This window comes from Lacerta agilis, chromosome 3, assembly GCF_009819535.1.
Source record: "Lacerta agilis isolate rLacAgi1 chromosome 3, rLacAgi1.pri, whole genome shotgun sequence".
NCBI classification, from domain to species: domain Eukaryota; kingdom Metazoa; phylum Chordata; class Lepidosauria; order Squamata; family Lacertidae; genus Lacerta; species Lacerta agilis.
In genome coordinates, this window is record NC_046314.1 from 27,585,670 (window position 1) to 27,612,520 (window position 26,851).

A 26,851-nucleotide genomic window follows, 5' to 3' on the forward strand; every position below is an offset into this window, starting at 1 on the left:
ATGAAGGAACAGGGTGCCTCCAAGCACATGCTGTACCCAGGAATTTCTGATCGGTATCGGAACCAGGTATCACAAGGGCTTCCACACACAAAATCCACTTCTGTTCTCCTCCTCTTGTTCTATTTCCCAGTAGCCTAATTCTTGAGAATAAGAAACTGTGCCTGTCTACTGCATCTCACCCAGAAATCTCCCAGTAGCTCCAGATCTGCCTCTTGTCCTGTCCACCGGTGCTGTAGAATATGGGGAGACAGAAAGTGAGCTAGCTAGGAGCTGCAACTTCAATAGGCAAGAGAGGAGAGGAGAGGAGACTTTGATGCAGGAGGTCAATGGTGAAAAGTGACTTGAAGCAGGAGGTCAACGAGAGCTGTCTTTCAGGCTATGGATGGGAGGGAGCATGAGAGGAGGAGGAGGAGGAGGAGGAGGAGGAGGAGGAGGAGGGTGGGACAGGGAGAAGAGGGAGGAGACACAGAGCAGCATCCCTATCCTTTTCTTTAGAGCACGCTGCTAGCAGTAAAAGGAGGTGAATGCTTCCCTAATTGTCATTCCTGCCTGCTTCCAAGCAACAAAGGGAGCCTCAGAGGTAAGATTTCTTTTTCTCCCCTCCCACCGTCTCCCCTTTCAGAATTCTTTTCCACTTTGCAAATCTTAAGGAAGGAAAGGAAAAGTAAGAGTCACTAAGTGGAAGGTAGGAACCACTCAGAATACCCAGGAAGGAGAGAAGGTTGAATTCCATTCCCTTGAACAGAACTGGGGGTGGGCAGGGGGAGGGAGATAGAGACATGAGCAGAAGCCATGTAAGAAGGGAGGGGGGCATCCAGGTCTGAAATCAGCATCAAAAGAGGGTAGGGTTAGCATCTGAAGCACTGCCCCAGAGAGAGAAAGAAAATACCATTGCTATCCAGTGATTTTGGACCCACAGAAGGAAAATGAGTATCTTAGCTGTATGGTAGAACCTTGACTTTTACAATGGGTTTTGTTTGCTCATGTTGTGTTGCCGTATATTCAGTGTAAGCTCTTTGGGGCAGAGAGCCAGTGTTTCTGGATGCCTGTGCACATTGTGTGTGTGTGTGTGTGTGTGTGTGTAGATCTTATACTCTGCAACCTAGAAAGAATAAGGGGTGTGGGGAGAGACTGTAAAATGAACTAGATGAACCTTTCTTGTCTTACAAAGTGGTCCTTGCAGTTTTATTGATGAAATTGAAGTGCGTAACCTGGGGCATGGGGAACCTGGAACATAAATCTATGTTCCCTTTTGTAATGTTTTTCTTTTTCTTTGAATGAACTGAGTTCTCCTCTCTCAGCCCAGATTCCAACCTGCCCCCATCCCCCTCCTGAAACAAAACTTTTAAGGAAATGGTGGGGAAATCAAAACTTCCAAGGAAATTGAGCGCAGTAAAGTGGTAAATGGCTGCTGAGTTTTAGGGAGCAGATTGCTGGAGACCCTGCGCTGAGTAGCTTTGGGTGTAGATAAAGCGGCTGATTCTTTCCACTCCACCCCCCACTTTTGTGTTTTTTTGTTATAAAGGAGAAAGAAATCCACAGCAACTGCTGTTAATGCGTGTGTGTAATTAGTGTCAGATTGGATGTTGGTCTATTTCACTGTCACTCCTTTCCATTCATCTGTGAACATTCCTAGAATAGGGAAACCACTTAATTTGTGACAAGTCCACACTGACACATCCAGACTTTTACATTTCTTGATTGCATTAATATTAACTGCAGTGTGTAACTGCACTACCCCTTTGGACTTTTGCCCCTTCCCTCATTTTGATGAAACCAGTGGGAGTTTTGAATGCATGTGGGGCAAGAGCAAATCCTCTATTTTACAACTAAGGCAAGGCACTCTTACTCTTTGTTTACTCAGAGTTAATAGAGGTGGGGGGGGGGAGTTTCTCTGACACCCACCCCTGGCTTTAGCTTTGTAATCAGTGCAAGAAATTCAAGGGCATTCTCAGAATCCTGATTTATTTTCCTGACTCACACTCTAACTTGCTTTACTTAGAATCATGCATATTGTTTTAATGATAAAACACAGTAAGAAACAGAGAATGGAATAATTTAGGATATCCTTCAACAGCTAACTGCGGTCTTCTGTTACTTCTCTGCTTTCATACAGAGTGTTCCATGAACATAGACACAGAAAAAGCTCACATTGAGAGTAACCTGGTTTGTACAATCGTTCAGTTGTAATACTGCCTTGCAGTCAGGTCAGCTATAAAGGGAGCCCTATTAATGAAGGCTGAATTCTTAGTCTTATTGCCATTGTCCCATTGTTTGAAGGTGCATGCTCGTAATTATTTATTACACGTGATGGTATAAGCTTTATTTTATAAGGGAAGTTGGGCTAAGAGATGCTGACAGACTAAACAGGGAAGTTGGGCTAAGAGATGCTGACAGACTAAACAGAGATTTAGATTTAGATATGTCTGGCCCAAGTCTGATAGTAAACTACTTTGGCTCACATTAGAAGTGCATTTAGATTGGACATTTTATCATTATTGTTTAAATCCAAATACTTCAACTTAAGGCTGTATTCACATTTGAGTCTAGCATTCTTGCATCAGATGGGCACAATTCATTGTTGTTGGTTTCCTATAGACTCTTATTTTTGTTTTATTATGTGATTCTGTATTTAGACATGCAGGCTTAAAAAATAAAGTATCTGCAGTCCACTTGATACTTTAAAATACTTTTCCTCACTTTATTTTTTACAATAAGGACCATTTCTACCGTATTAGTGTTTGTGATACTATATATTCTTTGCTTTTTATGCAATTATGCACTAAGTGGCATTCAAACAGCAGTACCTTGTTCTAAAATGAAGACAGATGCCCTGTAAGAAAAAATACCATCTAAAATTATAAAAGCAAACAGCAGAATCGAACCTGACTGAGCCACTTTTTAGTGATTAAAAACTCTCTGAAGGGAAAATCTGTTCTCCTGATGGAAAGAAGAGCTAACAGAGAAACATTCCCCTAGTGATAGTTTCTATAATGTAGGTGTAGCAGCAGGAAATATCCTACTTTGTATCTAGGGATGGGGTGAAATTTGATTCATTTCGCAATTAAAGGTGAGTCTACCTAATTTGCACTTTCTGAAGCAATACTTGTGAAACATAGCCATCCTTTGAAATTTGCAAATCTCTGAATTTTGCAATGCAGTTTTCTAGCTAAGTAAGGTGTACAAAAATGTACATGCCAGGGTAAAATGTGCATAAATTGGCATATACTAGTGAAAATAGCATACAAAAATGTGTTATATTGGAGGAAAATGCTTTGTAAAAATGTGTATATTAGTCAAACATGCAGATAATAGGAGAAATTCACAGCAAAATACTGATGAATTTTCATGAGGACCTTAAAAGAAGTTGCAAATTGATGTAGAAATGTGGAAAACTGAATCTAAGATTAGAAAATGAGAAACAGAGAAAAACAAAATGGACAGGTCCACCCATCCGTATCTGTGCCCAACTAATCTGTGCCCAACAAAATGGACAGGTCCACCCATCCGTATCTGTGCCCAACTAATCTAATTTACTTAAATAAAAAGGAGTGCATAGAGCAAGGTTGTATTCACAGATCTTAAGACTTTTCTATGTTATGCTCACGGCCGGCTCACTTATGAGGCAAGGTGAGGCTACTGCCTCAGGTCGCAGGATGCAAATCCTGATGATCTTTATTCCTCTCTTGTTCCTGGTGTAGGTCTCACTCACACCTACATCCCTTGCTGGAGAGGGGACGCCATTTTGTGGTTTGCCTCAGGTGCCAAAATGTCTTGGGCCGGCCCTGCAGGGGCTATACTGCAATTCTGTGCACGCTTATCTGCAGGTGTGTCCTTTTAAAGTCAGTGGAACTTAGTAGCAGATGACTACACCATAAAAGATATTAACCGGCACCTTGAATTAGGCTCACAGGCTAATAGCTAGAAAGTACAGAAGGCTCAGATTTGGAATGATATGGCCCATGTTGCCCATTTTAAACTGATTTCCCAAACCATTTGACTTATTGAGAGAACTTGGGGGTTCTGATGGTTTTCATTATTCCTAAACTAAGAAACCACTTGCTGCCATGCTATTATCCAGTCAATGGCATCAAGAGCCAAGTAAAAGTAATCTCCAGTCAGGGCCGTCTCGTCCATTGGGGCTGGTGGTGCCCCCGCGAGCCCGCCGTGATACCGGGTGCCCCCTCCCCAACCCAACCCCACGGGCGGGTGGGTGCTCGCACGCTTGTGTGCCGGTGGCACAGCCGCTGCCGCCCATGCTGCTCCCCAGCGGGCTGCTCCCCAGCCGCCCAGCCCCCTCTTTGAGCGCAGCAAGCGGGGGGGGGAGCCGCGCGGCCCCGCCGGTGGCCTCCACCTGCCCCCTTTACCCTGGCAAGGTGAACGCAGCCAGGCAAGGAGGAGCTCCCCTATGGCCCGTCTGCCCAGGAGATGCAGAGCGGCGCAGGAGGCGTCGGGCAGGTCCGCTTCAGCGACGAATGGCTGGGTTGCCGTCGGGATCCCTCCGCTTGGAGCTGCTCATCGCCGCAGTCAACAGGTCTCGGCATAGCTCGGTTGCAGCAGGCGCGATGGCTGGGGCGCTGCTGCTGCTCCCTCCTTTCCCGACGGGTGAAGCCATAAACCCTCAGGCTGCGACGCTGGGTGGGAGAGGCTCAGGATCTCCCACCCACCTTTCCTCTCACTGCATGCACGCAGAGAAGAAAGCCACCCTCCCGCCCTCCGTTCTTCCCTCTATCTAATTGCAGGCAGCAGGGAAGGGGGCAGGCCTTTTGTGTTGCGAGGTAAAAAGTGGGAGGCGGAGGAGAGAGAGAAAGCCCCCGCCCCTTGCGACCCTCCAGCGCCACGGCCCTCATCCCCCGCTCGCCCACCCCCCTCCCGAGGGGCGGCAAGCGTGAGCGGGAAGCGCCGGAGAGGCGGTAAGCCGGGGGCGCCGGAGGGATCATTGCGCCATGGCGGCCGATCTCCTTAAGACGGCCCTTTCTCCAGTATTGTTACATTTCAAAAGTTGTACTTCTAAAACAGACAAAATACCTTTGAATCTGAGAGCCCAATTCACCAGGACGTTTCTCTGTGCAGTCCCCATATTGTGAATGAAACCTACATGAGGTATATTCTGTTGTACAGCTTCAGTGCAGTTCAGTGGGGCTTTGCATAAGAGAAACTCTGAGTGGATCTTTCCCTTCATTTTTGGTCAGCTGTTAGTTTTCTCCTTGGCATATGATTGGCTATTCCAGCTTTTCGTTAAGGAGCATTGTTTTGAAAACATGCTTTTTGAATGGTAGTGTAGTGTAGAATTAATCCTATGCCCTTTCCCACTGGTGTGTTCCCAGTTTCTTCCCTGAGATTACAGGCCCCTTCAGACATCCTTTCTATTGGGCATTCTTGATTATTTGTGCTCATGGTTTTATGATCCCCTTTTCAAAATGCCATGTGTCTGCAAAATTTTTGGATTTTGTGTGGACTTATAGTGTTTTTAAAATGTGGACTTAAAGTGTTTTTATAATGTTCTAATTTTCGTTCCCCTGTTTCATTTTTGTTGGATTGGTGCTGGTTAAATGTTTAGTTGGGGTTGGCGGTTACTTTAATTTGGGCATAACTGTAAACTATTATTATTGTTATTATTGTTACTGGTTTTTATTGCTTATTGGTTTCTTTGTTGCTTGTATAGAATATATTGTTTTTTAATGTTTGATGTTTTGTTGTATTTTATATGTTGTAAGCTGCTCAGAATGGATGGGGAAACTCAGCCAGATGGGTGGGATATAAATTTAAAAAGTATTATTATTATTTAGTACATGCCCTGTAACTTCCTACTGAAATCCTATAACCTTTTATACCACAAATGTTCAGGGTTTGTTTTTTGGTCCTGCTTTTACTGCACTGTAGTGCAGGAGTGCCCCTCTAGATGGCAATAATGAGGTAACTTTGTGGAAGCATTGCCGAACAACCAATACAGTAAAGCAAAATGACTTGTGGATGTTCCAGTGTATTTCTACCACTGCTCCACCACCACTGGAGTGGCCCTGCTATAGTCTGATAGTTGATATTCAGCTTCCACTATCAGCATGGTGTAAAAGAAAGTGAAACACTCAAACACAACATGATAAACAGTCAAAGTGTAATCGGAGCAAAATGAAAGCATATTAACAGTGTGTTGCTAAGACGTAAAGCCTACTGGTTTCAGTGGTGCTTCCTTCCAGGTCATTGTGTTTAGAATTTCATCCCCTGATCATTACCTTACAAAAGGTTCCTTAAAAAAAAGTGTGAGGGTGTTACAACCCAACAAATCAGGAGACTTGTGACACTTTAAAGACTAGTGTATTTATTGTAGCAAGCCTTTTTTCTTTTTTTCTTTTTAAGCGAAAGGGCCTGTTGCATTGGTTGAACTGGACTATGAGGTTGCAAAAGCTTATGCCACAATAATTTTCTTTGTTCTGAAGGTGCAGCAAGATTCTTTGCTTCTTTCGTTCTGCAACAGTGGGAACCCCTATGATGACTTGTTTCTTCATATGCACATTTGTCTTCAAGATGCCACAAGTCTTTATTTGTTGGGTTTGCTGCAGCGGATTAAAGTGGTTGCTCTTCGAGAATTTAGTGTGTCGAGAGTATAGAAATACTTCCAAACGAGCAGTGTTGGTGAGATGAGCAAAAACAGTGATTTGGCTACAATGAAGGGGTTAAAAGAGCTGTCTTCATAGCCTGGGAAGGAAAAAGGCAGGAACCCGGGGCTCAGTAATATGTGCTTAATCCTTGGGGCTTAAGTGTGCATAACTTTGCAATGGATTGAAGCCATTGTCTTCAAGAAACTCTAAATCTTTGTCAGCCCAAAGATGTGGAGTGATTTAGTCCAAAGGGTTATAAACTACAGAGAAGCTCTAAAATATGCCCCCTTTCCTTTTGACCTGGAAGAGCATTCTTTCAAACACAAGACTGTGGTTGGCCAGTATTATTTGTACAGGCTGGCATTCAATAAATAGTCAGCTTAAAGTAATGCTAGATCATTGGAGAAATACACAGGAATGAAGTAACCATCTGCACAGAGTGGCTGTCTATTCTCAATGCCAACATATGGTTGAATGGCGGCAATACCTTATGACCATTGCTGATTGCGTATTCTAACTTTATGTGTACGCAAACTCAAAATTGCCCACTTGCTAAGACAGAAGTTGATTTAAGTTAAACTCATGGGAAGCAATGCAGCCAGTTTAAAACTGACTAGGGGGAAATCTAGTCTGCATGGTTCCAAGATCTGGGAATCTGGAGAAAAGTAGCACTGCTTTGAACGAGAATGAAGTCCTGAATTTGTAGTGTAATGGCTTGTCCACACAGCCTTACAAAGAGCTCCCTCAACTGCAGTTCTGTTTTGTTTGCACAATCCTCTATAAGCTCTGGAGTGTTATAACCACTGCCTGCAGGGCAGGATATCGGGATGGGATTGCTACTTCGCACTGTCATTTTCACTTCCACATTTCACAGGCATATAAATAAACAACGGGAGAGGGAGTTTAAATGTTGAGAGACCAGAAGCTTCTTGGAACTGGATGTAGGGAGGCAGTTCCTTATGGGGAAAATGCTTATGTTTTAAAAACAGTTTTGTTTTTAAAAACCTAAACTTAGTTGGTATTAAAGACCTCAGGGATTAAGTCACATACAGTATATCCAAAAGTAGAAGACACGTGCTGGGGGTGTAGAGGTGCAAGAGCAGGTATTTGAGAGGGTTTGTGTGAATATTAAATCCTATTGGGAGATGGCAGGATATAGTTGGACAGTAGGATTTAGTTGGATATAGTTCGACAGTAGGGAAATGGGTGCCGCTGTGGTCTAAACCACTGAGTCTCTTGGGCCTGCCAGTCAGTAGATTGGCGGTTCGAATCCACGCAACGGTGGTGAGCTTCCGTTGCTCTCTCCCAGCTCCTGCCAACCTAGCAGTTCAAAAGCACACCAGTACAAGTAGATGAATAGGTACCACTGCGGCGGGAAGGTAAACGGTGTTTCCATGTGCTCTGGCACTCATCACGGTGTCCCATTGTACTAGATTTAGTCATGCTGGCCATATGACCTGGAAAGCTGTCTGTGGACAAACACTGGCTCCCTTGGCCTGAAAAGTGAGATGAGCACCGCACCCCATAGTCACCTTTGACTGGATCTTCACCTTACTTTTACCTTAGTTGGAGAGTATAGTTATTTTATTTGGTAATGTCTAAACCTGAGTGTTTGAAGAGAGAGTGGGGAATAATTATCCACCAGCTAAAAGTGGCCAGAATGGTGGTTAACCAAAAAATGGAAATAGAAGAGTCCTCCATCATTTAGGAATTTGATGATAAAGATTTGAGATGCAGCTGTAGCATACATGCTAAAACTCACAAATATTATTAGAATCAGAGAAGGAGAACAAAAGCTTTATTGAAAAGTGTTCAGTCATCATTTTGTATTGGAACAACAAGGTACAGGATGAAATCAACAATATAAATTATTGGGAGTTCGGTATTATTGAAATGTAAACTGAAATAAGAACCCAATATCAAAATAGCATATACCGGTACTTGTTTTGTTTTGTTTGTTTAACAAAGTTTCTGTGTTTCTGTTGATTTTGGGCTGTATTCAACAAACTCATTGTACTAATGGGAGGCAGCACAAAAAAATTCCACAAGCGCCCTCCTCAGATCTGCGCCAGTGGGTCAGGATAACCCCCAGAACAGCACACAGGCAGAGAGAGGAGATCCTTCTGTTGGACAAACACAAATGCTTGTGCTGATGGAACAATCTCCTAAGCACATTGTTGAATAATAATAATAATAATAATAATAATAATAATAATAATAATAATAATAATAATAATAATAATAATATCTAAAGGACACTTGTTGGGTGTTCCCCAGGGCTGCCAGAAAGGCATCCGGTGGAGCACCAAGTTGTGGGGAGGTGGTTAGAGAGGGTCTGATCCATGCCCTGCAGATTGCAGATTCTGCAGCAGAGGTCCAATTTTTAATATTTTATAAAAATCGGATACTTGGGTGAGAAAAAAGCCCAGGGTGAGAGGTGTTGCTGAGCCCAGCAGACTTCAGGTGGCCCAGTGAGAGAAATTATAGGAATGACTCAATGGTAGGTTATGTGCTTTCCATGCATAGTAATCCAAGGTCAACCCACTCTCTCCAGTTAAATAATTTCAAGTAGTAGAGCTTAGAGAGACTTCTGCTTGAACCACTGGAGAGCTGTTATAAACTCATGACCCTGACTTTCTTTCCAGGGTCTATGGAAAATGTTTCTTAATTGCTATATTACCCACAACTCCTTAATCCAGTTCTAGGAATGGAAATGGACCAGCCTGTTGTAATTTAGCAAAACCATTCTGCTTCTTACAGTTACCTCATGTCCTTTGCTAAAATAAGCAGAACATCTCCCAGTATTTTAGAACTCCAAACTTGTTTTTGTTTGTTATTATGGCATGTATTTTTGTGTACTGTTTATACTGTAAGCCACCCGGAGATCTTCAGATGAAGGGGGGTATAGAAGTTTAATTATTATTATTAATAATAATAAATCTCAGATGTTACCACATGGGGGTGCATTTGATTAAATTATCACTGAACAAGGAGAAGAGATTCAATTGTGATGACTTTACCATGCTGAAATCTAAAGTGTGTGTGTGTGGGGGGGGGATTTATTTATTTATTAAAAATGTTACAGTATAATAAAAAAATCTCTACACAGTTTACAGTAAAAAACCCAAAATATAACAAATTAACAACCAAACAATTATGTATCACAAATAAAACTCACCAGTATACAAAAACAAAAGAAATATAAAATTAAGAATCCAAGAAAACTTGGGCAAATATATGCATTTCTAAGAGGCTTTTAGAGGTCATTACTGTCTCTGCCTTACACATTACCCTAAGAAGGGAGGGCATTCCAGGGGGTGGGTGTTATCACTGAAAAAGGCCTCCTCCCTCTTGTAACTAAGCTATAAGCCACTGGTTGATAAACCACCAGCAGGGCTTCCTTGGAATTTATTGAAACTCATCTTAGTCTGCATGGGAAAAGGTAGCCGCTACGAGTTGCTGGTATTTAAAACTTTTTTTAAAAAATGAAGAACTTTGGAGAATCAAACTTTATGAACTGTTGAGTTAAAGCATAAAGTCATAAAATGGAATAAATGCAGAACTGAGTAACTCTTGTCCTTATTGTCCCCCCAAAACCATATTAGACCAATGAACAGGATCTCTCATGTTTTTGTTTTTTGAAAAAAAAAATGTATGCCAACTATGAGATCGGGATTCAGATCAGGACTATTTTATTGGCTAACCATTTCCATCTGTGCTGTTTTCCTTACTGAGCATCTTCTCCCTAGACCACATCTGCTCTTTGCTTGAATCTCAGTCTTTCCAGATTCTGGTAACTTGGGTGGAAGGGATGGCGGACTGTTTGTTTATTTATACCAGGGCCAGGGAATCTGCAGCCTTCCGGATGTTGCTGGGCTCCAACTTCCATCATCCCCAGCCAGCATTGCCAGGAATGATGAGAGCTGTAGTCTAGCAACATCCCTGATTTATAGCTCTTCCTTTCGACAAGAAGCTCAAAGCAGCTTGCATGAGCTGACACCTTTTAAACTATGCAACAACCATGTGAAATACCGGTAGGTCAGGCTGCATGTTAGCGCCTAGTCCAAGGTCAGCAGAGGAGCCAAGGGGAGATTTGAATTCAGATCTCTCTGCTCCAAGTTCAAACACATGCTCCAGCATACCACACTGCCTCTCAGAGTCAAGGTTAATTGGATCTTCCTCTCCTTTTGTGTCCCCAAGACATCCTTCAGGGAGAGTCTTGAAGAGCCATAGTCCAGTTCCTCGTCACCTAAGTCTCGTCTCAAGACTAGCTGCGGCCCCCGCCCCAACCTCAGATTTATAAATAGGAGTGGTCAGTTGTCACAGATGGGAAACCACAACAGTGTTTTCGGGGCAAAAGACTGGAACTCCTTTTAGCCCCCACCTCATGGGTCAGTATGCTGACAGCCTTCCTGCCCAAGGCTATTGCTCTGGTAATTTATCCTCTGGGGATTACACAACAGCTGCAGATATTATTCTCCTCTTTGAGAATCCCCACCCCGCGCGGGTGAATTAAAGCAGCTGTATGGAGCAATCGAGAAATATATCCCAGGAAGTTAGAATGCATAATGTGAGTATGGCCGATGGTGGTCTCTCACCGAGAAGAAAGACATGATGAATGCATGTGTCAGTGAGAAAGAAATCCTGCATAAATTAGAAACTCTTAAATCAAGCATCCATCAATGGTTTGCTATGTGTCCAAAACAGGTTCTCTCCCTTGTAGGAAGGAAGGTGCATTTTGAGTCTTGAGGAGTACATTAAAAGAGAATGGCGTGATGGGAAAAGTAAAGAAATCATTTGCTGAATAGCTGAATTTGGAAAGAATTTTTGACATGGCTGACAACTCTTCCAATGAGATCTTTGTGAGGGAGAGCAAAGGTCAGGGTATGGGACCCTTTGGGATATCAAAAGGTGCTGAGAAGAATAGCTGGGAGTTGCAGCAGCCCAGAGAGCCTTCTTTTGTTTTCATTGGTCAGTAGCTGAGGATGATGCCTGTGGACATCAAAGCAACAGCAAAACACTGTTATCTAACTCCATCCTTCGCCCCCCTCCCCCCGCCATGTAATTGGCCTCTTTTCGGGGAGGGGGAGGGGGTGGAGGTGGGGGGGGGGAGAAGAAACAGTGGTGGGGGAAACTGAAAGTATTGTGTGCTTGATAAAGAGCAGATAAAGAACATTTGTATCAGCCAGCAAAACTACCTCTGCATTTGTGAAAATATAAGCTGGGGGAACAGTGTATAGCTTTTGTGGCATTCAGTGATCAGAGTTTACAGAAAAAGCAAAGGTTCTCCATTTGTAAATGGTTTAGCAGAGGTCTGCACCACTCCAGTGAAGGTGGCATGCTGAGAAGGCACCACACAGCTATATCCCACAGCACCCCACACTTTGCATTTCAACTATGTATTTATTTTAAACAAGTCAGGAATTACGGGAGTGATCTGAAGTTAGTTTGGCTCTCGCTCAAGAGCTAACAGCTATTGCAAGCTGCATTTCCTCATACTCAACTCCCTTCCCTAAGGCCAAAAAAGCCCCTTTCAGGTCATGGATACAGATGGTGCTGCTCTGACCCAGCGATACTAAAGTTGGGTTTGGCCTGGAAATCCTCTGATAGATCTTTCAAGTTGTTGCCTCAAGCACAGTTACTTTTGGCAATGTGATTATCATGAGTTGCACTGTTTGCTGGCAGCATGGCACCGCAAAATTCAATGTTAGGCTAGTGTTGTAGTAGTGTAAAAATGATTCACTATCTTCTGTCCAAGAGATGGCTCATCTCTCATCTCAGCTTTGTGAGGTATTGCACCAGATGTTGCCAAACTTTGGGGAGCCCGTGGGCACATTCAGGAACTTGAAAGAGCCATGAGCACCACCCCAGCTTCCCTCCCCTGGGACACCCTGACCTCATCCACACTCTGCAAGGCAGATAGAAAGATTCACAGCATGTGCACGCATGCCAGCACACACACACAAACACCTGCATGCTCTTCTTTTCTGTGGGATGTGAGTAAAAGTCAGATCCAGCAAAATTAATTCATCCTATCGATTTTGCTATTGGGTCTCCCCAAACCACCACCCAATTCAAGCTTACATTGGTAGATTGCACAGTAGATCTGGTACTTGCCAGCACCACAAAAGCATTAACCCAAGGTACAGATCCTCATGGATCCTCATGGTTTTTTTTGTTTTTTGTTTTTTACATAGGATAACAACAAAAGCACCAACAAATTGCAGAACATATCTGTGGACAGATGATTTTGTGGTGGATTTGATGGAGTCCCTTGTAAAAATAAGGAGGATCTATAAGGAACTGTGCCTCAATTCCATGTTCAGGTATGAGAAGTTGCTAACTTTGGCATTCTGGTGACGATGATATCATCTTTGTTGGATTTGAAATATCGTACTTGGCAAAAAAAAAAAAGCCTGCTGTGTAAAACTGCAGTTCATTCACCATGAATGAATAGTTAATCATTAAAGATAAACGTAAGACACTTAATCTTTAACGTAGCCTCAAACTGTGCTCAAACTATAGCAGGTCGGCACTTATTCATGGAATGATTTTCTTTTGGCGCCTGCTCTGTAATCACCCCCTTCAGACTGTATTTTCTTGCTGTGTTCGATACTAGAACTCTCTGGCCAGTTCTGCTGCTAATGGACAACACAAGGTGCTGAGCTGTGGTCTGTGAGGCAACAAGTTGTGCTGTACATGCTGTCTCTCCAGAATGCTGTTTCGTTCTTTCTTCTGTTTATGTAATTTTTGTCCTCTCTCTCTCTCCCCGCCCCCTGTTTAAAGCTCATTTCTTATACCCATGAGGCTGTTCTTCCCTAACATGTCTCTCGGTTGCTAAAAAGGCTTCCCTAGGAAGCAGCAGTGAACTTGGAGGACTTATAGTGGATTTGTTGCTTAATTAATGAAGAGAGGTTCTGGCCTTGGGGCCTCTGGTTATTTTAAGAACCCAAGAGCGTAACTAAGGTTACATTTAACACCATGCATTTTAATCACTATGGCACCACTTTCAAAAGTCACAGCTTCCCCCAGAACATTCTGGAAACCCCTATTCCCCTCCTAGAACTACAATTCGCAGAGTGATTTAGCAATCCCTTATCACAGGGAACTTTGGGAATGGCAGCTGTATGAGGGGAATGTAGGGGGTCTCCTAACAACTCTCAGCACCCATAGTGGCAGCCCTGTATCGGAAAATTTTAAATGTCTGATGTTTTACAATTTTTTATATATGCTGTAAGCCACCCAGAGTAGCGGGGGAAACCCAGCCAGATGGGTAGGGCATAAATAATAAAAGTATTATTATTATTACTACTACTACTACTGCTCCCATAATTCTTTGCGGAGAAAGTCATGACCGTTTAAAGTGGTACCACAGTGTTTTAAATGCATGGTGTGGATGTTTTCTCCTGCTCTCGAGGATAGGACTTGAACCATTGGGTTAAAGTTACAAGAAAGGAGATTCTGACTAAATATCAGGAAAAACTTTCTGACAGTAAGAGCTGTTTGACAGTGGAACAGTCTCCCTCAGGACCTTCCTTGGAGGTTTTTAAGGAGAGGTTGGATGGCCATCTGTCATGGATGCTTTAGCTGAGATTCCTGCATTGCAGGGGGATGGACTAGATGTTCCTTGGGGTCCTTTCCAACTCTACAATTCTATGATTATATGTGGCCTAAGACAAGAGGCACTTTTGGTAGGCAGAACATAAAGAAAAAGCAACCTCCAGCATGTTGCTTACGGCTCAGGGAACACAATGGCTGCTTACCGTCCTTCCTGTTGAGTGGCGACGAGGTGCCTCCTTTCTCTCCTGGATGCGCCGTGCCATCTTTGCTTGTTCCCCATCCCCCTCTGCCACTGTGGAGGCTCACAGGTTCCTGCCAAATCCATCCATTCAAATTGGCCAATCCGTGGCGGGCGGGGTAGGGGGAGGTTTCCCTCAGGTCCTCCTGCCATCTTTTTAGCCTGGCCGGCTCCTGAGCCCAGCATGCAGTCGGCTGGGAGCGTACAATTCAAGTAGTTACTCCCAGTCCCTTGCCAGACTGTGCGTAATTCATTCAACGCGCTGTGCTGTTCACACATTTTCACCCATGGCTGCCACACTATACAAAAGCTGGCTAACCTTAGTGGTACGTGTGGAATGTTAAACCATCACAATCACCTCAAACCTTTAAAGCGGGGCTGTCACCCAGCTGAAGTACTTCTGGTTCACTGGTGAGAGAACTATGCACTCCAACTCCCATCAGCCTCATCCACCAAGGATGGTTGTCAGGGACAATGGGAATTATAGTCCAGCAACATCTGCAAGGCCTTGGGTTTCCCACCACTGTCTCAATTCATTAACCATATGGATTTAATTAAATTAGCCAATTTGTGAGTGAAAACAATAGCTTAGAAGAAAACAGCATACTTTCTTTTGCAATCACAACACGAGCAAGCCATCCTTTCTTTTTAAAAAGATAAATGCTAAGGCTACAATCCTGTATGCACTTAACTAGGAGTGAGATCCATTGAATGCAGTGGGACTTACTTCTGAGAAAGCACACATACAATTGTGCTGTAAAATTTTCATCTCTGTTTTGTTTAGAAGAGATGCTGCACATAAATTAAAATGGACATGTTGGCGCTTCAATTAATTAAAATTAGCTTGTTGCTGCCTGCTGCTGCAGCTTCAAAACCTTCATATTCATGTTGAATGTAATTGCTAGGCGTGCCTGTTGGGGTGGGGGGTGGTTTTGTCCAGTGGTGAGATATAGGAGACTTGGATGCAGGAAAATTGGTATCAAATCTCAGTCTTGGGCTCCTTTCTGGCTTTGGGCATATCGCAGATTCTCTTTCAGCCTTAGTTATGTAACTGCATATCCTATTACAGGGGTTCCCAAACAGTTGTCCATCGACCACCAGTAGTTTGTAAGCTTCATTCATGTGATCCACAACATGTCTGTGGATTTGACGCTGAAGGTGAGAGATGGCACATTGGTCACATTAAATATTGTACCTATTGTTAATTCTATTTTTGTTGCTTCTTTTATTTCTTATGTTGTGTTCCGCCATTTGAATTCTGTGGAATTACAATCGCTGCAACAGGCAGGAAAGTCATTAAGGGCGTCCATCAAGACCCTCTGCCAATTAGTTTCCAGACCCAATTCAAAGTGCTGGTTTCGACATATAAAGCCTTAAATGGCCCAGGACCACAGTACTTGCCTTCGCCAATATAAACCACCCTATACTCTGCATTCATCATAGAATTATAATCAACCCCCTGCAACACAGGAACATGCAGCTGTCCCATATAGGGATTGAACCTGCAGCCTTGGTGTTCTCAGCACCATGCTCTAACCAACTGAGCTATCCAGTGCTGTAATCATCTTAGGCCCTTCTTCATGTGTCTCCTCCTTTTGAAGTCCAGAGGGTGCCAACACGTGCACGAGCCTACTCTGTGGTGCCCCCCCCCCACCCACCAGGTTCTCCTGGTGCCTTCATTATATATATTTTAGGCGCCACACAAAAACATTCCTCTTCAACCAGGCCTCTGGATTATTAATACTCCACAGCCTTTTAAATGTGTCTGTGGGAAGGGGGCGGGTTTTGTTTTGCTGTTTTGTTTTACTTATTTACTTGTGTTTTTTAAAATTAATCTTTATTGGTTTAAAATCAACACTTACACACACAACAAAAGCTTGAAAAAAGAAAAAAAGAAAAACAAAACAAAAGAAGCACAATACATCTCTTACAAACAAACAAACAAAAACCCCAATAGAACAATGCATCACAAATTCACAAAAATGTTCCACCAACATCCGACTTCCTTGATATGGGTTCTTTGTTTTCTTAATTACTTGCCTCTCTTTTTCAATAAACTTTATCCTTATTAAATCTTGTTTGACTTCATTTTACTTTAATCAGTTCCGAGAGTTATTCAAAGCATTCTAAAGTTTTTTATATGGGGACACTGTTCTTTTAAATATTGTCTATAAATTTCCCATTCCCTTTTGCACTTTTGGGTTGAACGATCTCTGATCTTTTCCGTCATACATGCTAGTTCCATGTATTCAAGCGTTTTTACTTGCCATTCCTCTTTTGATGGAGTTTTATCTCCTTTCCATCCCCTGGCAATCAGCATCCTCGCTGCCGTTGTTGCATACAAAAAGATCCTTCCCTTCTCGCTTGCGATGCCTGGTGCCATTATGCCTAATAGGAAGGCTTCAGGGTGTTTTCTATTAAACTTTAGTTTGAACAGTTTTTTTTTTAAATTCATTGTGTATAAGTTCCCAAAAGCTCTTTATTTATTTTTTGCAACCCCACCCACCTGTATTTTATTCTGTGAACTGCCCAGAGATCTTACAATGAAGGGTGGCATATAAATCTAATAAATAAAATAAATTATTTTCAAGGGGTCCTTGTGGAGGTGGGGGGAGTTTGGGAACTTTGGTTCCAAGTAGAGGGGCAGAATAACATGCAGTACGGTCTGCCATGCTTATGCATAAAATAAGGGCTGTAGTCTCACTTTTAGAGCCTTTGGCACATGCTGGTGAGAGAGTCCAGTCCTTCCAGAGAGCCAGTGTGGTGTAGTGGTTAAGAGTGGTAGTTTCGTAATCTGGTGAACCGGGTTCGCGTCTCCACTCCTCCACACGCAGCTGCTGGGTGACCTTGGGCTAGTCACACTTCTCTGAAGTCTCTCAGCCCCACTCAACTCACAGAGTGTTTGTTGTGGGGGAGGAAGGGAAAAGGAGAATGTTAGCCGCTTTGAGACTCCTCAAGGGGAGTGATAAAGCGGGATATCAAATCCAAACTCTTCTTCTTCTTCCTCTTCTTCTTCTTCAACTACCCTCTTAACCTCTCCCCTCAAGTTATTCTCTACAGCCAATCTTACTTCTGAGAGCTTGACTGAGGAGAAAAGGGACTTGATGAGAGCAGTCTGCAAGAAGGGTAGTCACAGGCAGGGGAAGATTTAGTGAACCCCATCTGTGTGCCCTATTGGCTCTAAAATTAGGTTATACCCAGTGCTATTTTTCTATAAAAAGAGGTGTTTGGATCTCTCCATGAACACCTCCCTTGTTCTCTTATAATAGCAATGGTGCCCACCTAAGAAGTGCCAGAACTTTCTGCTGAGTTCCGGCTGGAAAAAACCCACCCTGCTTTATATGTGATTTGGGCAGATCAGCTGCTGTCATGCCTAAATATGCCCTTAGCTCAGTCTCACACTTGGTGGGTGGCCTTAGGCTAGCCAGTAACCTGCAGATTCCCGCCCATTCTGACTACCACACAATTTACCCTTACGGCAAGAGTCAAGCTAATTTTCCAGGGCCATTATAAAGATTGCTATCTATGTGAAACACAGCATTGATATAGAGCTTTGCTGTCCCCCCCCCCAGGGTATTATTTAGGGATGAGACATTTTGTGGGTTTACAATTTTTTTTGCCTTTGGATGATTTTTGTGTGTGTATTCATCAGAAGTTTTAATAAATAGGTTGGCAACCTCAGGCATACCTCAAAACCCACAGTCAGTTTTCTAAGCCATTACAGGTCAAGAAGTCCTTTCCACAAACAGAACAGTATGTCCTTTACCATTTTTACAAAAATATATATTTATCCTGTGGGGTTGTTGGTTGGTGTTTTCTCCCCCCCCCCCAAGTTTAAATCATATTTCTTTCTGTTCTTTTTTTGGGGGGGGGGGATTCAGGGTGTAGAATGAATCACAAGGCCTCTCAACCACTTGAGCTTTATGTAGTATCCTGGGGCATTAGGCTCTACAGCTCTAGCTGTTTATACCCTACCTCCCTAGAACATGGTCTATTGCTTTTTTTAAAAAAAAATACAAAAACGCTAAAAGTCCAAACAAAATAAAAAATAAAAAAATCCTTCCAGTAGCACCTTAGAGACCAACTAAGTTTGTTCTTGGTATCTGAAGAAGTGTGCATGCACACGAAAGCTCATACCAAGAACAAACTTAGTTGGTCTCTAAGGTGCTACTGGTAGGATTTTTTTATTTTTTATTTTGTTTGGACTTTTAGCGTTTTTGTATTTTTTTTAAAAAAAAGCAATGGGGGAAATGCATTGTAAAGTGTGGGGTAATTCTTGCTTTGGTGCAGTGTCATCTAACCTCCCCACATACATTGACAAAGAAACAAAAATGTGTGTGTTGCGGGGGGGGGGGGATGGGGGACTAAGGAAGGAACATAAGTAACTAAGGCCCAGACTGGATTAGTCACCAATGGGGGTTTCCCTTCCAATGCAAGCAGCAGCTTCACAGGTCTTGGAAGGGGAATAGCTATGGCACGGAGAGGACAAACTCCCCAGCCTGTCTCCTAGATGCTCAGGCTTCCCTGAGGGTAAACCACACACACACATTAATTACAGCCATGCAATTAATGTCATGTTTCCTTTGGCCCCGAGGGTAATTTGTTAGTCATTGTAAACAGGGAAGGGCATAGCTATGTGAAAGAGAAAATTGGCATGTTTTGTTGTTGTTTTTTGCACCCTTTTGCACAGGTGTTGGGTATGGAAAAAAGGAATGTGTCAGAATGTCCACTGAAAATATGTTAGACTATTGATTTGTGGGTAGTGTGAGCTGCTGGTGGTGTGAGCTTACATCCCACCTTTTTGCAAATTTACGGACTTCTTCAGATGTATGTTGGGGTCCGTTGACAGATAATAATTCATCACAAATGCCATGCCTTGACAGTACTATCTTTGGGTGGGTTATTATAGCTCTGAATGAGGTGTTTTTCCAATTCTGTTATTTCAAATCGACTTTAAGATCGTTACGTTTTCTTTCCAGTTTAAATAAATCTGTAACCAGTTGCTGCCAGGCTCTGCTGGGTACCTCCCTAGTTATCATGTGTTCTTTTTTGTGTTTTTTGTGTGTTTTGCACAAGTGTTACAGGTTCCGACCATCTCCTGTCTTTGTGCATTCGGTCAGCGGAAGGTGTCCCTTGGCCTTCATTTGCACAATTCCATCTCAAGGTCTTCTTCATGGACCCGTTGCAATATCTCTGGACATACCGTAATGCCTTTGAGGTCACAATCCTTTCCCCTTTCAGAAATAGACCATTTTCTACTGTTAGCTCCATCGTATCATTCTAGAAATACAGTAGACCACCCCACATTTATGGTTTCTTTAAGGCAGACAATATCCTGCCTCTCTCTGTTTTGTGCCTGGTTTCTTCCAGTTTGCTTGTGATTGCAGTCAGGTCTTTCAATAGCATGTACACCTGCTCTATTAAGTATCTTTTCTCTTTGGCATTTCTGTGGGTGGCATTTCTCTTAAAGGGGCCACATGCCAGATATTTAATTGATAATGCATACAAGTAGTATATTTCTGGAACATTTGTGCTCCTCTGACATGGTAACCCTCAGGACTGCAAACTCTTACATTTAAAGCACCCTGCTCCCAAGAATCCTGGGAACTGTGCTTTACCCCCTCCCCCCAAAGAGCTACCATTTCCCATACTCTTAGAAAACTACAGTTCCCAGGATTCTATGGGAGCAGGGAATATGCTTTAAATGTAAGGTGTTTATGCAGCATTTCAAGAGCTGAACCTGACAAAAAGTCATCAGGGCACTGCATCATATGTTTCCTTCTTTGTTGCCTGAAAATTGTCCAGGGGAAATTGGAGTTCTTGTACAAGTGTTCCAAAGTTGTTTTTGCCGCTGTTTTGCCTTGCAACCCACCCAGACCCATAAAACAGTGCACTTGGCACATTCGAACAATAAACAAACATTCAATTGCATGGAAGACCTTTGGTTTGAAACAACAGACTTGAGGCAAATAAAGTGGCTTGTTATATTTGATACTTGATAACATGCTGATAACATGCTGTAGCTTAACATTGTGTGCCTGATCAAAATTTATTCTGACCTGACCCTAGACATAATCATTTGGAACTAATTTCTGTTGGCTTCCCATAAATGTGCTAGCATGCAGCCTTAATACATTAATACAGCAGATCACAGTGCCAGCAACCATGGAAAGGCTTGTCAGTACAAGGTCCACAACTTCATGACTACATAGTTATGATTCAGTGTTTGCTTAAATTGCAAATAAAAGTAGTTTTGAATATACTGCTTTCCCCACTGGAACCTTTGGGAGTAGGGTTGTGATTTAGCACAGAATTCTGTGCTGTATGTATGAACCAATCAGCCAAATGTTGTTGAATTATCCAAGCTATATAATTTATTCATCATCACTTATTTGAATGTGGGAAAGGGCAAGCATACATTCAAGAGACCTTGAAGCTGCCCATCTATTGTTAAGTACATGGGCAGCAAATTGAGCAGGAAGACATGACACCTGATCACAATCTTCCCCCATTAGAGCGCATTGTGTTTCTATTTAAATTATGGTGCTGTTTTGTCCACATATGTAGAAATCAGCAGATGCATTTTTATGCAAATCTACGTCACATTGGGTCTTCATATTTTCTGGAGAAGCGCAAGGAAGCATCTTAACCAAAAGCTGCTTTGAGGATATTTTTCTATCTTTCTTCCTCTCCCACCCTAGCTATGATATCTTTTTATCTTGTGATATCAGAGTCAGGACCTGGGACCTTCTATGAAGCAGGTGTGGCGGAATAATGCCTGCTGATGATTCAGGTTCATCAGGGGTTAACCTATCACTCCCATGTTAGGTAGGTGTTCCCTGGGAGGCGGAGCTAGTTGGCATTCTAAAAGGAGGGGGGGGGAAACCGTTGAAAGGCAGTTGGGGGTTTGGCAGTTGGGGGTGGAAGGTTAGAGAGAGAGAAAAGGAGAGGTTAGGCTTTGGGGAATGCGAGGAAAGGTCAATACCATTGCTAAAGGGATGCAGGAAATATTATAACAAAGCTGAATTACATGAGAAGATTTGTACCAGTAATAACCCAAGACATCCATGTTTTCTAGTTACCTAATAAAGTTAAATGTGCTTAAACGTTCGTTGACTCTGGCAGTGTATCAGTACCTTAAGAGGTGTGACTAAGAGGAGAGAACAAAGCTTTCCGGTGGAAGAGGAAACTGTTTGCTTATTCTCCTGTCATACAGAGGGCTGGGCAGTGAAGCCAAGTGTGCCACTTATTTGCCTAAAGGGAAGGCAAACTGCAGTAGTTGGGAACCCGGGTAGGGAGATCCCATAGGTGGCAAGAGGTTTTCAAACGTAGAGCCCTGAGGTACCCCAGAGACAACTCCCGTATGAATACTGAAGGATTCATCCTAGTTGTCAGTGAAACCTAGGGAGTGTCTCTGTTGAGGAAGTGTTGAGGGAGGGGGAAATAGGATCCCTCCCAGCAGGTACTTGGTACTGATGCTGATTATTCTTCTCCTAAATGTGGGGCTGGGAAAGGTAGAAGCCTCAAAACTTGGACCGATCCCAAAACAGCATTAAGGCAGTTCGCCATCCCAGAAGAAAACCAAAAGCTAGAAAAATCCTGGCCGTCCTGAAGTTGCCACAACCCACCTGTCAGCTCCACGTCCAGCATCAGAAGTGATGCTGGACTCAGGTTCTAGGCAGCTCCCAGCAGTTGCTAGCACATGCTCCTATGTTCTCCCAAGGAGAAGAGGGTTTGGAACTGTGTAGAAAGGGTGAAATGAATCTGGAATCTTTCTCAGCAGAGCTAGTCCAGGCTGTAACCATATTATGGGCTGTGCTAATTAATCGGACAATTTTTCATCGCTCAGAAAGGCTTTGCTCAATACGTAGTACAGGCGACTTGGTGAAAGGTGGTCATCCTAATGCTAGTGATGATTTGAAGTCACTTGTGTATTAGATAGCGTTATTGATGCTCTTTGGAAAATTTCCAGTCCCAAATCAGTTGACATGGTTTGTACAATGAATGCATGGGGCAACCCAGCCAGATGGGCGGGGTATTATTCTTATTCTTATTCTTAATTATTAATTATTATTATCCTGCCCACTAGCCTCACTCCCGACTTCCTGTGGTCATTAGAACCTCTGAGCAGAGCATGCAAATTGTATGGGTATAGGCTTTTCCTCCTATACCCTAGTTCACCAGATGTCAATCATATATCTCAATATGAAAACAAGCTCTACTTTCTTGGCAAAGGCTGCATCATTTGTAAAATAATCTGTCAGTTTAATAATGCATTCTATTGAAAAGGAATGGGAGGATTTGCTTAGGCATGATTCATCACCGTCTGTTACAATAATTATAAGGGGTGTTTTTTTTTCTTGCTTCCCTGGTCAAAACGACCTTATTTTTATAGTTTTTTTCAGTGCTTTGCTTTAGGGTTCTGAAAATAAGTTTAGCAACAGAGACACACCTAATTCATAGGTTTCCATGAGGCACTAATAGCCTGTCTCGATTTCTTCCACATTTCTGTTTGCCATGGTGCCAGAACAGAAACTTTTGTACAACTAAGTTTGATAGGTGATGCAATTGCAAGTTCGACTGACATTTTGATTGCTCATTGAAATTTCCCATCATTTATGAGTGGGGTGCAAAGTGGGGGCTGTGATTCATACTAATAATTATTAGCATTTATGTCACTCTTAGAGCAGGAGGTAGGAACCTGTGGCCCTGCAGAAGTTCCTGGATTCCAACTCCAGTGAAATCCTGTACATGTCTACTAAGAAACAAACACCTAGGACTTACTCCCAGGTAAATGTGTACAGTATTGCAACCTTAAGTAACCCATTATTTCTCATTCCCATCCCCCTCCCCAGTCCACTATCTTCAATAGCGGGATGATATAGGTCTACCTCAGTGCTTCCCAATTGCAACATTTTCAAAAGTATGTGTTCCATGGTTTGGCTATTGGAAAACAGGAGGTCCGCAGTAGCTAATTGGGAACTACTAGCTTACTTTACAGGGTTGTTGTAAAACTTGCCTAGTTAATGTATGCATTCTTAATCCCTAACCATTGGACAAGCTTATGACTAGCAATGAATGGATGCCAATTGCATATACAATAATAGGCAAACCTGACAGTCTCAAAGTTGTATTTTGTGTATTTTGTGTGTTTTTTATCTTTTGATTTTGTGTTGTGAACTGCCCTGAGATCTACGGATGGAGGGTGGTATACAAATTTAAATAACAACAACAGCAACTATAACAACAACATCATCTTTAATTTTCTACAAGTATCCCAGTAAAAATGTATAAATAACACAACATTTCAATCCTGTTAAGGCTGCCTGCAATCCTAACCCCACTTATTGAACACTCTGAGACTTACTGACAGATACTTAGTTCTCTGAGTAGGCACAGTTAGGACTGTGCTGTAAGTATGCTTTAATTTCTCCCCTCAAATATTGCCCATACTTGTGGTGTATTGGGACAGATGTACTTTGGGTTGGGTTTTTTTTAGCTTTGTTTTACACAGGTAAAATAAATGTGCTGAATTAAACCACTTTCTAGGGCATCTCAAAATATTTTGATGCCACCTCCCCCCCCCCCCCCCCCCCCGTGCAAAGTACTGTAATTTGCATAAGAAAATTTTCTGGAAAACCTACATAACTAGAAACAGCACAAAGAAACTTGCATATATATTTTTAGACAATAGACTACCCCAAGCCAAATTCCAGTGTACGTCAGAGTAGTAAAATATCCCAAAGCAAATTCATGCATGTGATGTCAGAAGGACTTTTTAAACTGTCTCTTTGGATTAGTTTTGTTTGAAAAACTCTATCAGACTTTTTTTTTACCTCAATACTTTCCATTGGTTGTGACAAAAAAGCACTTCAGTAGCAAAAATATTGGGATATTTTGTGTCCAAGCAGTTTCGCTTATATGATAGAAAGAAAACGATAAATAAAAAGTGGCTGAAATTGGAGGACATTGTTTATTATTGCACAGGTGGCAATGTCCCAGAAGGACTATGTTAATAGGTCAACTTGTGTGTAAATTCTGCAATGAAAGGTGCACCTGGAGTTGAATTTTATCCCAAACTACCAGCCACATCCGTTACAGGGGGCCCCACTATTTTTTAAAACAATTCATTACTACTACTACTACTACCATTATGAAAACTGCCTATAATTACCAATCAAAATTCCAAATCAGTAACTAATATTATTTTATTTATTTAAGCAACACATTGATATACAGCCTTCATAACTGCTTATCCCAGGTGGCTTACAAAATCAACAAAGAATGCAAATAATAATTAAAACAATAAAATTGGTAGCAAAAATAAAATCCATTGGAACAGGAGAGTGACAAAGTCCCTTCGTAGTGTTTAAAATATACTTTTTCCTCACAGTGCTTAATATCCAGTTCAGTAAAATCCCTGTAATTACGAACAGAAGGTGTAGCTGCGTCTAGGAACATTCTCGTGTGTGGGTTGGCCGCTTCACTCAAGACTATGAGTTCAGCTTCGTTCAGGAAGAGAGCAGTTACAGAAAGCATTTGTGGTATGAAAGGTATGACATCTCTGCAGGAAGTAACGGTTTCCTTGGTAACCTCTAGGTTAGATTACTGCAAAAATGTTGTATGTGGGGCTGCCTCTGAAGACGATTTGAAAACTTCGGGCAGCCAGGTTGTTCAATGGGACAAGATGTTTTGAGCATATAACACCAAACCTGGTCCAGCTGCACTGGCTGCTAATTAGTTTCCAGGCCCAATTCAAAGTCCTGGTTTTGATCTATAAAGCCATAAATGGCTCAGGACCGCAGTCCCTCAAGGAGCACCTCTCTCCATATGAACCGACCTGGACCCTGCTATCATCATCTGAGGCCCTTCTTTATGTTCCTCCACAAGAGGCCGGGAGGGTGGCAACACGAGAACGAGCCTTTTCTGTGGTGGCTCCCTGTGTGTGGAATGCTCTCCCCAGGGAGGCTCGCCTGGCGCCTTCATTGCATACCTTTGGGCGCCAGGTAAAAACACCACTCTTCTCCCAGGCCTTTGGCAAATAAAACTGGCCTTTTAAACTGTGTGTGTGTGTGTGCGTGCGCATTATTGTTTTACTATTTTGTTTGTTTTGCACACTATGCATTTTTTTGCTTTTTATATTGGAAACCGCCCTATGATCCTCGGTTAAAGGGTGGTATATAAATTTATTAAAGCAAATTAGGTGTTTCTTTTATGTGAGTGTCAGGTCTGGTTCTTCTATGTGCACATCTCCAGGTAAAGCTGAGAAACCATAGAGGTCTGATTTGGTGTAAGATAGCTCCCTATGTTTTCTCACACCAGATACTCACCTAGGGGTTCATATATCAGATCCACACGTCAGCTTGCTTGAGAGGCCTTTCCTTCCATGTTATAAGAAGACAGCACTTTAAACAAACACTCACACCAATGAAGTTTTAGTTTTTTTAAACTGTACAGTGCAAAGTCCAGCCCTCTGCCTTCCAAAAGGGAATAGTGCCTGTGTTTGGGAGGGCGGGGGGGGGGGGAGCTGTTGACGTTAATAGTACCTCAGACTGACAGACTGGTAAGTACTTGACTGGGAGCAACATGACCTAACAAAACACTTCAGTGTTAATCAGACATTGGGGGGGGGGTGCTTCCATTTATCATCTAGCCCATCGGACCCACAAGATTCTGGAACAGCTTGCTGGGTTATGGTGTAGCCCTTATTTTGTTTCCGTCGTGGCCACAGAACATAACAGAGATAGCTTTGAATCCTTCTTCTGTTCTGCTGTCACAGAAGAATGTTCGTGTCATGATGACCTGACCAAGTGTTCAGTTGCACACACGCTGCACTGTTTCCAGAGGGTTACTCAGTCAGGCTGACAGGCTCTCTCTTCTGAATCAAAGGGAGGCAAACTCCAGCAGAGCTGGAGTTGGCAGCTATCAACCACCTTTGCAAGTGCTCTGGCAGTGCTCAGTGCACGATGATTCAAATCATGAGGCTGACATAGGGACATAATTTTGGGAGCCTGAACACCTCAGCTGTGTAAGGTATAGTGGGTTTTTTTTTGTTATGTTGGGAACATATGTTTATTTCTTCCTCTTGTGTCACTGAGATTTTTTTTCCAGGTGAGATTTTTTTTTGTGAAGAGCTATGTTATCTAGCCCTGGTGTGGGCTGACTCCCAATTTTCTGTGGCCTCTCTTTTTCCCTTTACTTGGATCCCTGTGGTCCAACAGTGTGTTCTAAAATCACAAAGTAAGAGAGTGCCTACTTGGTATTTCTGAGTGGTTGAACATAACTGCTTTATTTTAAGTGGTCCTGAATGGGCACTCTTGACTTGAGAATATAAGTGCTTGTCACTTACACCAAGGACTATGTAGTTCTACATTATTTTCAGGAATCCCAGCTACCAGCAAGCTTTAGGTAGTCTGCTGGGGAAACGTCCTATAGTCTACCTGCGGATACCTCT

The 26,851-nt window shown here is 42.6% G+C and overlaps 1 protein-coding gene across 7 annotated transcripts in view; it reads left to right on the forward strand.

Moving 5' to 3' along the window:
* The first annotated feature begins 464 nt into the window (after positions 1 to 464).
* GREB1 (growth regulating estrogen receptor binding 1) overlaps positions 465 to 26,851 on the forward strand; it is an 81,833-nt gene continuing 55,446 nt past the window's right edge. For 4 of the 7 annotated variants that reach the window (XM_033143119.1, XM_033143118.1, XM_033143112.1 and 1 more), the window contains exons 1-2: positions 465 to 580; positions 12,797 to 12,925. The gene's annotated coding sequence lies outside the window, so the exon portion shown is untranslated. Of the gene's footprint in view, positions 581 to 11,322; positions 11,484 to 12,796; positions 12,926 to 26,296; positions 26,431 to 26,851 lie in introns of those variants that run through there. The other 3 variants (XM_033143113.1, XM_033143114.1, XM_033143115.1) reach the window with 3 other exon arrangements.